General features: G+C 39.9%; 1 long non-coding RNA gene across 1 annotated transcript; it reads right to left on the bottom strand.

Moving 5' to 3' along the window:
• Nucleotides 1–992: 992 nt before the first annotated feature.
• LOC139621248 (uncharacterized) lies at nucleotides 993–3,709 on the bottom strand. The gene is made up of 3 exons (XR_011690964.1): nucleotides 3,035–3,709; nucleotides 1,537–1,628; nucleotides 993–1,184 (listed from the first exon to the last, which is right to left on the bottom strand). It is a non-coding gene; the product is annotated as an uncharacterized lncRNA (long non-coding RNA).
• Between the last annotated feature and the right edge of the window lie 14,798 nt (nucleotides 3,710–18,507).

Here is an 18,507-nt window from a genome sequence, read left to right as displayed (position 1 = left end):
CCCAGTGCAGCCGGGTGTGTTACATATGCAGACATTATTTTGTAAGTACACTACAGGCCAATAGTTTGGAAGCAAGGGCAATACAGGCCAAACATTTGGAAGCAATTTCAAGTGTCTATTCACAATGCCTTTCTTAAAAATCAGTATGAGTTCTTTGGATTCTGGGATGTATTTACTGCATGATCAGACTATGCTTTCATTGATATGCACCATTTTCCTCAATTTACCTTTAGGGATACATTGATGTTACCAGACCATTACTGAATAAATGTTAACAAAAGAAAAGAAAGTTTGCATTATTCACTTTAGCTCTTTGGCTTTTGAGGGTTTGCATACAAAAATCCCAATAAATCTCAACTGTGTTCATATCTCTGACAAACTACCACAGAAATGGCTAGAAAGAAACAGCTGAGTAAAGAAACAAGAGTACAGATTTGTACATTAAGGGAAAGAAGGATACACTGAAAGAGAAACTGCAAAATGCCTAATGGTGTCCAACAAAGGAGTTCACTACACCCTGAAGAGACTAAAGGAAACTGGAAGTTATGATGATAGAAAAAGGTCTGAAAGAAAGCGGGTTACTACAAAAGCAGAGGATAAACATATCATTGCCTGTAAGAGAGATCGGCAAAAAACAGCACCACAAATGAGGAAGGAAATCAACATGACAAGGTCAAAACCCATATCTCTGATGAATGTGAAAAGACATTTGAGAAAGGCTGGTCTGAAGGCAAAAAAACACTACTATGGGGATGTTTTGCAGGTGATAGAGTAGGAGATTTGTTTGAGGTAAAGGATATCGTGAAGAAGGAACAGTACCACTCCATCCTCCAGTATCATGCAGTTCCACCTGGACTAAGACTTGTGCGCAAAAGTTTGTTTTGCAGCAAGATAATGACCCTAAGCATTATTCCAAGCTCTGTCGGGGTAACCTAGACAAAAAAGAAGAGGAAGGTGTTCTTCGAAAGATGGTTTGGCCCCCTCAGTCTCCAGACCTCTCTCCAATTGAGCTTGTGTGGGACAAATTGGATCGATCAGTCAGAAAAGTGCGTCCCACAAATCAGCAGTCTCTCATTGATGAACTTAACAAAGCTTGGAAAACAATTCCTGTCACATACCTTAAAAAACTTGTGGAACGAATGCCTCGTATGTGCCATGCTGTTGTTAAAGCCAGAGGAGGTTACCTTGAAGAAAGCAAAGTCTAAGCAAGAAAAACCCAAATACCTACAGTAAAAATGTATTCTGATAAGTGACTCTTTATATAATAATCATGTTTATTTTGTTGCAAAGTATACCAATGAAACTATGATCTTTTTTTCTACAAATCTGATCTTGCTTCCAAACTTTTGGCCTGTAGTGTACACACCTGGTGTCTTTATGCAATGCAGTAGGCAAGAAGGTTCATTTCACAATGTTTTAAGGCCTTATCTTTTCTGAAGTTTAAAGCCAATTGGTACCAAGAGGAACCCCCATCTATTCCAACTTTGATCATCCCCTTATTGAAGATAGGTAGGTAGATACGGTAAATTAACATACCAAGTATTCCCTCACCAGCTTCTCTGGATCTTCGTTCAAGTAGACACATGTACTTTGAGGATGCATTCTCGTCTCACATCAATGCTGTCAGTCTGCAGACTAGAGAATATGTAAAACAACAAAAAACTTTTCAGAAACACTATCTCAACCAAACAGCAGAGTGGATGAGGAGGTCACAACATTAAAAGCCATTTGTTTTCAACATACACTTTTGCAACTTAATGTTTATTGTTCGAGTTTAAGCACTTTAAAGTTATCATTTGAATATTGTTTGAATCTGGATAGTTGCCTAGTTGGATGTAATCTGTTTGATTTGATTATTCAATAAAAAAAATACAAGTTCAATACTACATTACCCACAATGCTGTGTGGTTTTCTACCCAGAATGCTTTTCCCTACCATGATATAGGATGCTGTTCATGAGTGATTCCGGCAGTAAACGTTTCTTCTTTTATAACACAGTCCAGTTGCCCATTTTTTGCTGGCTAGGTTGATAGAACATGCATTTTTAAGCAATCCTAACTGTTGACAGCACAATGGAAACTTTTTTTTATTTTGTGCTTAAAAGTGCATTGTTGCACTACAGATAGTGTTAGATGCACAGAGAGCTGTGGCTACTTCTGTTATCACAGACTTATCCGTTGTGGGACTAGGTTTCTGAAAAACACCTTCAAGAATGTTCATGGAGAGGGGCAATGTTGCTGAACTTAACAAGTAGTGCAGTTCTTCTAAGAACTCGTTCATCTTTGTGCCTGGCACGTGTGCAAAATGCTCTAACTTGAGCAGTGCTGCAGCAACATTTTGCTCAATTACTTTGGACAAGTTCTTAGTTACAACCACGTCACTACCTGAACATGCACTGTCTGCTTCAACTGCCGAGTTATTGTGGTCACATGAATCTTCCTCAGGATTATCAGAGGATTCTTGTGAAACTTCAGTACTTGTAATGACACCTGGCTTGAAATCTTTCAATGTGTGTGGGTTGTGTTTCCTGTTCTTGTGTGAGTGAAATGTTCCATATATATTTGTTTGAAAACTGCAACCCCAAAACATACAAGTCACAGTTTCATTACTCTTCAGATGAGTGCCAATGTGTACAAAATAATCCTCCTCTGTCGGAAGATTGTGACAAAAGCACAAATGACAACTGAATGTTGACAATTCCAGCAGCTCCTGAGAGTTTCGTTTAGGGTGGATTCTACTTAAATGCATGTGCAAAGCATTCCATGTTTTAAAAGTACACGGACAGTTTGAGTGTGGGCATGGGTAACGCTGCCTCTGGCGGTGCTGTAGTCTAAAATGTTTCAGCAGCTCATATCTACCAGACAGAGATACACTACACTCCTTACAGCTCCACATCTCTCCACCGAACAAAATCAAGAGAAATATTTAGCAGACATTCAGCGTTTTAGGCTGGCCACCTACAGGTCAAGCAGAAAATAAAATACAAAGAAACATTCAAATCATGAACCTAATAGAGGCTGATGACCCCTCTTACTTGCAGTGACTGTGGTGAATGTGGTTTGAGAGCAGACTCAGGTGCAGTTGGTGAAGTTTGGCAGGACACTCTTGTGGTCAGAAGGCAGACAGTGCAGTCACAAATTCCTGTGATAAATTGAGAGAGATCGGTTAATTAATGTCTGATTTAATAAATTGCATTTCTACAGACAGAACCTTCATTCACACAATAAACTATCATTTATAAATAAACAACCTTTTTTTTCAGAGTAGCCTCACTAGAATAAACCATCAAAGTGAGAAAGCTCAGACAGTTTAACAAAAATGACAGACAAGAAATAAAAAGAACTATGGACAACATGGTGTGTGCAACAAATATTATTAAGTCACATAAATTAATCAGCCTTACATTTCTTATAGAATTATCAGCAAACACACATATGAAAGCAAGAGAGGCAGCATTTTTACACTCCTGGTATAACCACTGACATAAGGCAAAACCTAGAAGGACTTTGTTATGGCACATGCACGCAAATCAACATGTTGCTAGGCAACGCAGTGATTGTTGACGTCCCTCGGGAGGGAGAGTAACAGTTTTATTGTTCTCACCTGTCTGGACGTCATTTTGTGCCTCATGCACTGCAAAGTCCTCCACAGTGTGCTCCAGGTTAGAGTTAGAGTCATGTTGATGTCAGCGTCCACTCAGCCTCTGTCCTGCTGCACTCCTCAACATGTTTAACATTTAGAGCTGAATGAGACTGTCCACTCACACCCTCACTGACGGTGAAACACTCCTCAATAAACTCCCAAGTCACCGCTGGAGGATCCACGCAGGACAATTCAACATTTACCGTATTAGCCGGACCCGGCATGCACCTGCAATACTAAAGATGTGTTTGATTTTCGTCACTTGATATGCCTGCTGGGCAGTGCACAAACCAGCAATTAAAAACGGTAGATACGACCTGTTTTTACAGTCTATGTCCGAGACACAATAATGTTTACTTTAGACCATAATGGCATTGTCTTTAGTTTTATTGCATTGTTGTGTATTGTTTTACTGTTAGCTACTGCTAGCACCGCCCCAGTGCTAGCTAGTAAACACACACACAAAAATGAATGAAATTAAACTTAAAAACACACAAACTCACCACAATTTAATAAAGGGTGGAGGTAGGGGGGAGGTGACAGTCCCCAGTGAGGGAGTCCTGACTAAGAGGTAGGTTCTGACTCAGCTCAGACAAATTCATCTTTGGCTGTTTGGTGCTCTGACAGAAAAAAGGGCCAGGGTTGTGGCAGGCAGCAGGGTTCCAGTATGGACCTGAAACACAAGGAAAACAGGGACGGGTCAGAGGTCAAATCATGCCTTTAAATTTAGCCACTTCTTTCAGTCCAGCATTGTCTGATTTAGTTGAGTGAAATATCAAAATAAACCTTAGATCCAACCTTCTATGAATGTAATGAAAACAAAATCTAAATAAAAACACTGAACACTGAACAGAGAACTGTTTACTTACCTTGTTTTATTTACTCCTTACCTGCTTCAAGTAAAGAATGCTGAACATCAAATGAAAGCTTCGAACATCTTGGATTAAATACACGTTACATACGCGCCTTGCGTCGCAGCCGCTTTGCAGAGAAAAGAGAAAATCCTCCTCCATTCAGCCCATGTGCTGCATTTCACTCACCATCAACAAGTTACAACAAGCCCCGCCCCTTTCTCTGACATCACACTGTGTTTGGTAAACCCAATGAAGTGCAGTCAGTGCTGCAGCGGGACCTTTTGTAAGTGATCAAAAACAGTCTCGTATATTGTGCTGGAAAAATCAGAATTATTGACATCATACATCAAATTAACCCTCACATTTTGTACTTTCCAACAAACACAAACCTTCAAAGCTAACAAAACCTGTAAAATCTGTAACAAAATCAGACAAAGTCAAAGGAAACACCCGGAACAAAAGCTAAATAAGATGACATCTCTTTTTCTTCTCATTCACAGCTAATGATGTCTCACAGCAGTGGACAACCATGGACTGTAATTATACTTTCTTCTGGGTTAAAGGCTGCTGCTGCTGCTGCTGCTGCTGCTGCTGCTGCTGCTGCTGCTGCTGCTGCGGCACATGTCAGGGTGTGACAGTAAGTGAAGCGCTTAGTGACTGGTGTAACTTAGGTAATGGTCAAGTTACAGCTGTCACTGAGAACTCTGCTTGGCCATGAACACCATGAAGGATAACTAAATGATTTCTAACAAAGACAAGAACCATCTGATCCATTTATCAGCTGTTGTCTTTACTTCTTGTTCTCACTGACAGGTCACAATGTCAGATGACAGCCCCCCAGGCAGATGAGAGATGAGATCGGGGGCAGTGGGGACCACCTGTAAGTCCACCTTAAATTAATTCACTCATCTGTGTTGTCTCACCTGAGTTTGTTTGTATTCTGTGAAACCTGTGTTTCTACACTGTGGTTTTCCCATGTCAGCTTTGTATTGTACCATTTTACAGGACAGTGAGGACGTCCCCCGACCCGCTCCACCTCCTTTATCACCTCCACCTCCTTATCAACCTCCATCACCTCCACCATCTTGTTACATGGAGAGGAGGAACAGGAGGAAAATAATTATTAATATTTTATTTTATTTAAAAAGCCATATTTGTCCTGTTTCATTTCATACATCCTGGCTGTTTAGAAAGAATCTGAATTACTTCTGAACTGGGGCCATGACTTATTTTAATACTGATCCTCACCATGATCAAGAATGGAAGACAGAATTTCAAAGAACAACATAAATCTGTCAATCAAACATCAGCTCACATATTCGAGACTTGGAGAATATCCTCCTCCATTCAGCCCATGTGGTGCATTTTACTCACTATCAACAAGTTACAACACGCCCCGCCCCTTTCTATGACATCACACCCTGGTATAAAGCTGTTATAGTGCTTGTTATTGGTACTAGGAGCAAGTGTAGATATTTTTCATGTTGCTCTTGTTAACCTCTGGTGTTTAAAAGATTAAAATGCCAGAACAAAACAACTCAAAATATAGCCTGTGAATATTCTCATTTGTCCAGGTCATAGTATCTCAAAGGAGTTTTAAATCGAAAGGAACTGGACCAGTCCCAGCCTGGTCAGGTGCAAGAAAGAACTGATGAAGCTCTTGGATGAGAGGTGAAACGTCTTCCTAAAGGCATGATCTGACCTCTGACCCTAACCCAGGCCCTGTTTTCTTTGTGTTTCAGGTCAATACTGCAACCCTGCTGAGTCTGGACATACCTCTCAGTATGTTTGTGTGTTTTTTGTATATAGTTCAGAGTGGTAAGTTTCATTTTGTTCATTTTTTATACACATTATGTTCTTTTTTTGAGGTCAGTGGACCACACACCTGTATTTTTCCTTTTGTTTTATTAGATTTGTCTGATTTTATGTTGTAAACTGTTCAAATTCATTCATTTATTCATTCTTGTGTTTTTTTTTTTAATTAAATGTTCTTAAATAAAATAAAAAAAATTCAACACCAGCTCAGTCTCAGTCATTTATTATTATATTATTTGTTCTGGTAAAGGACCATTTTAATCTCACCTGAGAGAGGATGCAGTTGTTGTCTGTCACCTGTTTGTTCACACATGTTGATAGTGAGTAAAATCCAGTCTCAACTATGTGAGCTGATGTTTGATTGACAGATTTATGTTGTTCTTTGAAATTCTGTCTTTCATTCTTGATCATAGTGAGGATCAGTATTAAAATAAGCCATGGTCCCAGTTCAGAAGTAAATACGGGCAAAGGTAAATCAGGAAGACATGTTGGAAACGACGAAGAATGCAAAAGTCAGAGGGCAGCAGAACAGAGAGGTCCTAATCCACAGTTCCTGGGTAAGTATTTTTTGTTAGAAATCATTTATTTGTCCTCCCATGTGTTCTTCTGGGTTAAAGGGAGCTGCTGCTGCTGTGTAAGGAAAGAGGAAAGAAATGGAAATAAAAATGCATCTCAATTTACTTCTGGGAAGCCATTTTTCAGGATTGAAGAAAGCAGGTGAACTTTACTGAGACCGCACTTTAAGGCAAAACAAAGAAAGAACATGAACAGGGGTGCACCTTCTGTTAACACCCACTATCATTACAGGAATTCATTTGTATTGAAAAGGGTTAAAAAAAATTAAAACATTAAAATCACAATAAATGAGAATTAAATATTTAATTGGCATATAAAGAGTTAAAAAGGGCATGGAATACATTTTATAATACAATAAAAACAACAATATACAATACATACGATATAACAACACCAAAACCTAAAATACTGACCGTGAAAACCCATTATACAGTTAGGCCCAGAAATATTTGGACAGTGACACAAGTTTTGTAATTTTAGCTGTTTATGAAAACATATTCAGGATACAATTACATAATCTATATGGGCTTAAAGTGCAGACTCTCAGCTGTAATTTGAGAGTATTCACATCCAAATTGGAGCAAGCAGACCATCCTGAGGCTGAAAAAAAAGAAGAAATCCATCAGAGAGATAGCAGAAATGTTATGAGTGGCCAAATCAACAGTTTGGTACATTCTGAGAAAAAAAGAGTGCACTGGTGAGCTTGGGAACTCAAAAAGGCCTGGACGTCCATGGAAGGCAACAGTGGTGGATGATCACAGAATCCTTTCCATGGTGAAGAAAAACCCCTTCACAACATCCACTCAAGTGAAGAACACTCTCCAGGAAGTAGGTGTATCAGTATCTGAGTCTACCATAAAGAGAAGACTTCATGAGAGTAAATACAAAGGATTCACCACAAGGTGCAAATCATTAATCAGCCTCAAAAATAGAAAGGCCAGAATTGACTTTGCCAAAAAACACCTGAAGAAGCCAGCCCAGTTCTGGAACAGCATTCTTTGGACAGATGAGACTAAGATCAACCTGTACCAGAATGATGGGAAGAAGAAAGTCTGGAGAAGAATTGGAACAGCTCATGATCCAAAGCACACCACATCTTCTGTAAAACATGGTGGAGGCAGTGTGATGGCATGGGCATGCATGGCTTCCAATGGCACTGGATCACTTGTGTTTATTGATGATGTGACAAAAGACAGAAGCAGCCGGATGAATTCTGAAGTGTATAGGGATATACTTTCTACTCAGATTCAGCCAAATGCAGCAAAGTTGATTGGACGGCACTTCACAGTACAGATGGACAATGATCCAAAACATACTGCAAAAGCAACCCAGGAGTTTTTTAAAGCAAAGAAGTGGAATATTCTGCAATGGCCGAAAGCAGAAAAGAGAGAGAGAGAAAGACCAGGAACAGCTGTGTAGGTCATGGTGTTATCAATAATAATGACAGGTAACAGTGGTTAATAGTAAAGATGAGTAGTGGTGGATCTGGATCCTGCTGCTCCCGAGGCAGAGAGACCTGCAGAATGAGGACAGAGAGAGGGAGAGAGAGGAGAAGCACAAACTACGGGAGAGAAGAAAAATACAAAGTTAATGGCATGAAGTCATCGAGAGAGAGAGAGAGAGAGAGAGAGAGAGAGAGAGAGAAAGAGAAAGGACAGTTTTAAGCCTGGTCTTAAAGGCAGAGAGGGGGTCTGCCTCCTGAACCCACACTGGGAGCTGGTTCCACAGGAGAGGAGCCTGATAGCTGAAGGCTCTGCCCCCCATTCTGCTCTTACAAACTCTGGGAACCACAAGTAGACCTGCATTTAGAGAGCGAAGTGTCCTGCTATATTTTCTAATACATGAAATCTGAAAAAAAAAACATCAATCCAATGAGTTTTTTTTTTTTTTGTTATGTAAAGAAAAAAAAACCTCTTCAAGATAGAGAAGGACAAGGGAAAAATGTAGAAATAAATTACCACAAATATGACCTAATATGAGTGGCTAGGGTTAAGATCAGCGCCTGGGGACGGCCACAGGGGGGCGTTGCTCTCTAGGGCTAGGGCTGGGGTCAGACAGAGGTAGGTATATGGGTGAATATGGCAAAGGACTCTCAGCAGTTTGACTCTCATTAGCATACTAGGCCTGTGATTGGTCAGAACAGCTGTAGCTTCTGTGGAGCAGGGCGGAGGTGTGAAACTTGGTTTCTGGGGAGGTCGGCGCACCTCCAGCGGACTGCTGCCGACACCTGATGCAAATGTTGATCGTTTAGGGGGATTTCATGCTCAATGAAAGAAGTCAAAGAAAAAAAAAGTGTCAGCAGAATGGCTTTGGGAGCACATTTCAGGCCACTTTGAGTGGACTGGGATGAGTTGGTAGTGTGGCGTTTGGCGGCGGTGCTTTGTCATGTGTCCTCTTGTCAGAAATCGCTATAGTCTGCAGATTGTAGCAGGATCTGACAGGCGCGGTCAAGTGACTTTAGATATGGCGGCGTCGTTGGGACTTCCTCTGCCACAGGAAGTGTTCCTTCAAAATAAAACGACGCAAAGCTCGACGATGGTTTGCCCAGCTCCACCGTTCTGTCCTAACAGGTGAGTGGTCAAGACGAGCCACGGCACGTTTAGTTTGTTTACAAGAGCTAGAAATGTTCATGATTTCATAAAAAAACAAATCAAATGAGGTTAAGAGTAGGCCATTTCTGCTTGAGATGAGGAAAGAGTGAGGTTTAAAAGAAATAAAAATAGAACTAATAAAATACCCCATACAATTGGAGAGGTCAAAGGTCAACTCCAGATTTATTTGAGCCTGTCTAATACACTCTCCCACAGCTGTTGAAAGGAGTCCTGGCTCAGTGGTGTGAGGGACCCGTTTTCATTTTTTATCAAAAGAAAAATGATATGATTCATTTTTTATTAAATTTGTTTTTAATTGTTTTGTGTGTGTGTGTGTGTGTGTGTGTGTGTGAGAGAGAAAGAGACAGAGAGTGAGTGAGTGTTTGTGTGTGTGTGTGTTTGTCTGTGAGAGAGAGAGAGAGAGAGATATGTTGGTAAAATTCCTCATCTTTTCATCTTTTCATTATTCTAGGTTGTGGCCAGCAGCAACAAAAAGAAGCGCTGCTGAGCGTGTTGGCCCAAGATGGATAGAAAAACACAATATACATGCATCAAGTGCAAGAAATGCATGCAAAACACACAGCAAGTAACTGTGCCACTCATGTGTTGTGTAGGCTTGTATGAAAAGGCAATGTGTTCAGTGGGGCTGATGTGTTGACATGGTTACTGTACAGAGTTGAAGAGATGGTAACTCTTGTGATTAGTGGCCCCGTGTCTCCATCTGTTGGACAAAATAAATCATTGCATCCACCTTGGGAAAAAACAGCAATCATTCAACCTGCAGTTACAGATCAGTAAAAAGCACTCATTTTAGCCTCAAAACAGCCCATGAAATTGAAATACAGTCAATTTAAGCCCAGCTCTAATGTTAGCTGAAGGCAAGGTTCCCTGAAGGCAAGTATTTGCTTGAGGTCAATGGTAAGTATACTGGGTTTTGAGGTTTTAATGTTGTATATCGTATGTATTGTATGTTGCTGTTTTTTATTGGATTATAAAATGTATTCCATGCCTTTTTTTAAAACTCTTTATGTGCCAATTAAATGTTTAATTCTCATTTATTGTGATTTTAATGATCCCAAATCAGGGTTGCAGAGTCTTTTAAAGCCAATTTTTATGTTTGATCATCTCTTTTGCTCAGCAGATATGTGTGTTGTCCTTCAGCTCTGTCACACAACAGCAGTGGAAACATTACACACAGACTTACTGAAAGTGTGTCATATATTACACAGGAAAAGGAAATGCTACTGGTGTTATGAAAAGGGTTATACTTGTGTCAGGTCTGTGTTACTCTATTGTTATCATTGGGATTTAAGGCATTCCATCCACATGACACATAAAGGGCCATTTAATTTTCATTGAAAACATCTTTAGGGACAGCCCAAGCCTGTGAAAACTCAAAATGTTATTCAAGTAATAATATGCTCACAATAATGAAGCAATAACACCTGCAAGTAATTTTTTATTAAGAAACATAAACAGACACAACCCTGATTCTGTTCATGCTTTACCAGAGATGTGCTGCTGCTGATGAGTGACTGGGGACTGGGAACTTGATCTAAAACACACGAAGAAAATGAAGTGAGGATGACGGATCTGAAAACATACCCCTCTAATATGAGACGAAGTGATGACCACTCCAGTATTAGGGACTACATCTGCGTTGAGAGCTGTTGGTGTAACCATCACAGCATTGGCGTGACCTGAAAAAGGGGCTGAGGATGAACATTGACAATAAGGCATAACAGTATTAGTTTTGTGTGTATCATAGATGAACATGCAAAAACGATCATTTTTGACAAACAAGTCCCCGCTGCTTGGTTCCTCTGTGGCTTTCCAGTCATGAAGAAAACAAACATTATTTTTTGCACTTAGGCCAAAAATTGCACAATTAAATCTCCTGAAACTGAATTTTACAAAGATAAAAAGTTCTATGAAAATGGGGGGGGGGGCTCATGGTCTGGGGGATGGGGTACTGACCATAGATGGTAACCCTATATTTGTTTGCTAAGGAGATTATTTTCTCACTTTAGCCAAATACCAATACCATTCAATTTGAAATCACCATCAGTGTTAATAAGCATGACTCAATAAGAAAGGTTTCAGCGCTATCTTGTGGTCATTAAGTTAAAGTGACACAGCTCCACTGCCATATCAGCAATGTGAAAATGCACAATTTCTCCAACTGCAGAATCAGCATCTTGACCTTGAGACCAGACACAACAAACCTGTGAGGTTGAGGTGGGATGGGGGAGGGTGTTTGCAGGAGCAATCCTTTGCACAGGGCAGTTTTTGTTGGCACTGGATGACAGAAAGGGGTGATGCATGGCAAAAGTCTGAGGGTGTTGTACAGGGCTGGCAGGCAATGGAGCCATGGGTTGGAGTTGTGACGGAGGAGGTGGAGGTTGTGTGGACATGGAGCCATACTCTGAGCCATGGCTGAAGGTAGTGGCTGAATCACTGGCTGTGACAGTAGAGGAGGCTGTGTGTATAATCACAGGTGGCGCTACAGTCTCATCCAGTGCAGAGGTGTTGTCCAAGGATGAGGGAACCATAAGTGCTGCTGAGGCCATGTCCTGACCCCAGAGGATCATGGGATAATGTCTGAGAGACTGAGGAAACCACTGCTTGATCACTGGGCCCCACCTGCCCAGGATATAGAGTCATGAAGTTTTGGACATAGGCAGCAGCAGCAGCATCACCACTACCACCATCAATTGTTCGACTGGGTTGACTGACCATGGGAAAGGGGATGAGTGGGGGTCCAGGAGGAGAGATGTGGTTGGTTGTGAGTTGCATGGCAGACATGTACTGTGCCTGCCAAGGGATAACAAAGGAGGAGGGAACAAACACACTTAGTTCTTGTCTTATAGTTCAATATGATGATGCTGATGCTGAAGAGATGCAGTTCAGTGTGAGCTCATATTAGGTGTGAATTTTTCTTTTGTGCTGGTAAAATTATGACAGTAAAAGGGCTCCTGCACTACACAGTCTAAACCCTGCTTCAATGACAATGTCAGAAGTGGATTCATTATAATATTAGTAAATAATTGACTTATCTGGCTGTGTGCAGCTACATTTTCACATCTGCAACCAACTTGCACTAGTTTTCCTAAGGTGACTCTTTAAAGGGAGACGAAGCCAGAGACACTAGACTGTGAGAGAATTGTGGATGGGCAGATGAGAAATTAGTCTTTCAAGTCGTAAGGACATACCTATGTTGTTTTCATGGTGTTTTATGGTGAACAAATCCTGAAGCAATCCTTTTTTAAATTTCTCCATTGGCTTCCAGTGAACTGAAGAATAGATTTGTTTATAACTCTATCCATGAACCAGTCCTAAATGCTGCCAAAACACGTCTTTCGCATGGCTCTCAGAAGAACAGTTACTGTTATCTTTCTGTACCTGAAAGTCAGGAGAGGACTGCATTTATGACCCCAACCTGCATTTATGAGCCCAACACAAACTGTGAAACATACTTTCATACTTTCACCAAAATATGGCTAAATAAATTACTTCTGAGGGAGCTTCAAGAAGGCAGCATGAAAGAGAAGCAAAATATTTAGTCATATCTCGAGGGAGCGTTTTATCCTCGCAAGAACCTAAATTTGATGTTACGAAGTTTTGAGCGGCATGTCATATATGAAAGTGCTACGTAAAGTAAAGTTTAGTAATATTATTATGTTACATAGATTTTTTTTGTAACTACATTCAGACAAAAAGATGGTAGCACATGTGGTAGAAATCCTCATAATTTTACCAAAAAATCCCTAAATTTCAAATATAGGAAAAATAAGACACCCATTGCAACTCTCACCATGGTAGCGTGTGTTAGGGACTGTGCCATGAGTTGGTGTTTACCTGTGACTGAGAGCTGCTGCTGGATAGAGGGGTGACAGATGATGCAGTGGGGGAAACAGAGGGGAAGACGGGCTGACAGGGGCTGTGAAATAAGTCTGCAACAAGAGTCTCTATGTTAGCTAGAGGTTAGTAAAATCACACTACTTTTTGAGACATCAATGAGAGTTGCTATTAGTTGCTGTCACAAGACCGCTCATGGCATGTAAACAAATTATTACTATGGCAGCAAGTTGCAGAGACTGCACCAACATATATATATTTTTAGAAATTATTACAAAAAAAAAAACAGACTCCAGTTCCATGCTGTCATAGTTTATGATTATACAGTTTATGATGCAAGTAAAGTGAAGTGTACATTCATGTAGGCACACACATGTCAACTGAGAGGACAAAAGGAATATAAAGCCTGGTGGCATCTGGAGTCCTGAGGAAGGTGATATTTGCTGAAGACCACATCAGAGTTATGACCATACAATCTTTAGCCCTCCTTCAGCAAGAGATACTTTTGTCCAGTTCCTGATGTCTTCATGCTGCAGCTTGATGGAAAGAGTGGTGAATTCAAGTCACTTTAAAGTAAGTACTAAAGAACAGAGTCTATACTGTAGATATCAGATGAACTCTTACACTGCGTATACCAGGCTCTGTTGGTGTGTTACACCCCACCCCCCACCCACCCACCTCACCCTTGAATTGTTTTTTATTTTAAATATATAGTATATTTGTGTGTTTTTTGTATATAGTTTGCTAAGTTTAATTTCATTGTTATTTGATATATATATATACATATATATATTATTTTATTATTATTTTTTTTTAAGACATGTTTTTTATTTAAAGTTTTGATTAGGTTTCAATTTAAATTTTCTATAATACATTTTTTATTTCACTCACCAGCTTGGCTTCAGTCATTTCTTCTTATTATTTTTTTTGTGGTAAAGGACCATTTTAATCTCACCTGAGAGACTCATGAGTCACATGTTGATAGTGAGTAAAATACAAACGCTGAACCTCACCCTGATCAAGAACGAAAGTCAGACAGAAGAAAAAAAAACTGAATCAGACATAGTTGAGACTGGGAGAAAGTCCTGCTCCTGTTCAGAAATAACACGCAACCCGAAACCTTTTCACTAAATGAATTTTTGCATTGAATTAATAAAATGTCCAACATATCTGTGTCACAGATGAAGACAAGGAACGTGTCGCAGTACCGACTTTGCCTGCTACTGTGAACAAGGGAGCAACAATGTAGCAACAATGACGGCCGCATTGTGGTTCCCACATCCCTGTACCCACGACTAGTCTGTGTGTCTCATGGTTTATTGATTGTTAATAAGTGTTGAAAGACTGATATGCTGCAAGATATAGCCAAAGGGTACTGTAAACCATGACTGATCTATCAACTAGACAACCCAGACGGATTTCCATTCTGTGAGACAAAGGACATCATTTTGCTATGGTCTAACCACTGCTTTCGAGTCATTCCACAGACAAGTAAAAGCTGTCCAGTCTCCTCCTAACAACAATGTTGACATCAAACTAGGGGACTGGGTCTGTAATTCCCATCAGGTAAACACCCTGAAACCTCGCTCACCCAAACCGCAACATGTCTTGCTGAGCACCAAATTTGTGGGCCGTCCCACGTGAGTCCACACATTCCATAAGACGCCTGCTCCAGCGTGCACCGGAGATCAACAGGTCCTCTCTCCATCCTGTGGATCCCCTTCAACATTGTCTTCTGAGCCTAGAATGCTGGCATCATCCTTGAGAAAGGACCTCCTCTCCTGATGAATGACACAGGCTCCAGAGGAAAAAAAAAAAAAGCCATACAATATCCTACAGCAGCCAGAAGGACAGAGGAGCAGTGTATGGACTGGAGTCCTAGAAGAGGATGATGGACAACCTCCAGGACACCAGCAACTGCAGAGGAACAGTGCAGGCACTAGAGTCCCAGCCTGCAATGATTGATCTCAAAACACATGCAGTGCATAGAAGTGATACAACTTACAATGAGACTCAAGAATAATGTGGAGGCATGGAAGAAAATCAGCAGAGACCGGACAAAGTCATGGATTATTAACTTACAACTAAGTCAGGTCAGGTCAGGGCTATGGACACTCCACTCAATTATCAAATTGAGACCAATAAATCACAAATCACTTCCTAAACCTTGTGTTTAAACTCTTAAACAATGACTTCAAAGATGTACAGTATGTTGTCTTGATATCAAAGATAAATGAACAAATAATACCAAAATTGTTCCACTGGTCCTGTAGTTCCATTATTGCATACTTCAAGCAAATAATCCATGGCATCTTAAAAGATCCATCATAACAATACTAATGATAATAATAACAAAGGGGTATTGCATCTAGGTTTTAGCAGTTTAAAAGCAAGGTATAATCTTGACATTTCAGGTCCTTTTTACATCAAACATTTTGACTTTTGAGAAATATATTTCGTTCAGTTATTACTGACATTAATCATCACATCCCCACACACACACACACACACACACACACACACGCATGTGGCGCTGGCCTGCAGCTGCTGTGCTTGTGGGGAGCAGACAGAAACAGATATATGTCCTGTGCAATGCTGCTGGCAACAAATGAAATTCTCATTCCTTGGGCACATTCTGCTTTTGTGACTGTAATTTTGGTAGATGGATTTCTGTTTTCTATATTTATTTTAAGTTGCAACTGCAAAAAAAGAAAGCAAGAAATCATGAATATTTCTAGCTCTTGTAAACAAACTAAACGTGCCGTGGCTCGTCTTGACCACTCACCTCTTAGGACAGAACGGTCAAGCTGGATACCATCATGGAGCTTTGCATAGTGTTATTTTGAAGGAACATTTCCTGTGGCAGAGGAAGTCCGAACGATGCTGCGATATCTAAAGTCACTTGACCGCGCCTGTCAGATCCTGCTAGATTCTGCAGACTATAGCCATTTCTGACAAGAGGACACATGACAAATTGCGCCGCCAAACGCTACACTATGAACTCACCTCCGCCCTGCTCCACATAAACTACAGCTTTTCTGACCAATCACAGGCCTAGTATGCTAATGAGAGTCAAACTGGTGAGAGTCCTTTGCCTTATTCACCCTTATACCCTAACCCTAACCCTGTCAAGTCCTGCTAGAATCTGCAGACTATAGCAACTTCTGACAACAGGACATGCAAGTAACCCTGACAGAAACACACTGTCAGACCTGTCCACTCCAAATGGCCTGAAACATGCTCCTAAACACTTTCTGGAAGATGGATTTTGGCATCCACACTTAGTGCATTTTTCACTCTGCTCCATTTGCTTGGTTCATACACTCGTTCATCTTGTCCAGAAGGTGCTTATCGTGTGGCTCTCTGACCGAGGAGAGGATATGCATGGCCTGGGCAGAATTTGTTTCTAAAAAGTAGTCCAGCAGCCCGTTCAGCAGCATGGACCCTCCCTTGGTGCTGAGCTGCTCATTGATAAGGCCTCTGATCTCTTCTAGCTGGTGGAGGTCTCCAGGAGCGGGAGGAGTAATAAATCAATAATTCAATAATTCAATGAATACATAAATAAATAAATAGATAAATGGAAAAATAAATACATAAATCAATAATTCAATAAATAAATAGATAAATAAGTAAATAAATAAATAGATAAGGAAATACATAAATAAATAAATTAATAACTTAGTAGATTTGAATCATCGCACTTCATCTAAAGGGTTAAAATTAAAAAGGAGAATTTAGGGATAATTATTTTAGCTAACAAAATAAATGGATAGATTTAATTAAATAAATAAATAAGGAAAGAAATAAGTGGATAAAGAAATAAATAGAAATAAATACATAAATAAATAAATAGATAAACACATAAATGAATCAAAAAAGGTGGAGGGACTAGTTTTAAAATTGATAAATAAATTAGACAAATAAATGAATAAATTAGTTAAAAATTCAATTGATTGAATTGAATAAATAAATTCATTTAAGTAAGTCATTAGTAGAATAACGGACATAGAAGATTGAAATTATAGAATTCATTGGATAGACTCAATTGAAGTGAGTGGAATAAACAAGACCATTCGCTGGATTCAGGGACGGATGAAATATAATTAATAGACTAATTGAATAAAAAAAAAAAAATTACCAATATTTAGGGGGCAATTGATTTATCTAACCTAAACCATATTCTTAACCCTAACCTTAACCCATTACCCTAACCCAATCTTAAACTCACATGAAAACTCTGCGTTCAAACCCAGGTTTGAACAAAAAACTTAAATAAAACCTTATGGTTACAATGAGTGCCTACTACCTCTCTCTTCCCCCCAAAACTTTAATTAAAAATAAATAAATAAAATTTATTTACTTTTAACCTAGATCCCCTCACAAATTGTTATTTTTTTCTTGGTGTTGGAGTGGCTTAGGCTATGGACCTGCATATGGTAGACTGGAGTTCAAAACCAGCTCCTGGCATAAAACTTAATTACATAGTAAAAGACCTTAAATGTCTATGGCCTTTGCCCTCCACTACCCCTGAGTGATTTGAGAATACTGAAACCTAAAAAGAAGTTTTTAAGGGAGACCTATTTTTAATTGATTTTAATGGGTCCTCGTGTGCCCGTGCCCCTCGTAGCACTCTTAAGAGTGCTGCGTTTTTTACCTAACCTAACCTTAACCATAAAACAAGAAGATAATAACCCTAAATCAGATGATTACCCTAACCTTAACCTTAATAAAGAAAGGGAATTTTCTGTCTATAACACAACTTCAAGATGGACTTAAAAGGCTGCCTAATGCCTAATGGGGATCTTTAGTAACAGGTGTGCAATAAAGATAAAATTGGTATCTGGAGATGTGGAAAAGAATCCTGAATTCAGTGGGGAAGGTTTCAGATCTCTAAGTCATTCAGGGAATTTTTAAATTCAATTTCAAGAAATTCCATGAAGTGAGATGAGGTGTTTCCCTCGTTCAGCAGGCCAAGAGGAACATTTTGACCTTAGTCCCGTCGCTCTACAATGCCTAGAAAAAAAGCCCGAGGTTAGGGAGCTCTCAGAGATCACCAGCTGGGGAACAGGTTTTATTTATATTCAGTCATCCAGTAAACTGCTCGGTTTGTCCGGGGTCAACTGAAAATGTTCCTGTTCCACCCAGAGCCAGGAGGTCCCTTTGTTTAACAG

Source organism: Trachinotus anak, unplaced genomic scaffold (assembly GCF_046630095.1).
Source record: "Trachinotus anak isolate AG129_WGS33_773 ecotype Australia unplaced genomic scaffold, CSIRO_AGI_Tana_v1 ptg000005l, whole genome shotgun sequence".
NCBI classification, from domain to species: domain Eukaryota; kingdom Metazoa; phylum Chordata; class Actinopteri; order Carangiformes; family Carangidae; genus Trachinotus; species Trachinotus anak.
The sequence above is the reverse complement of the archived record's forward strand: the minus strand, read 5'-3'. Positions and strand labels throughout refer to the sequence as shown.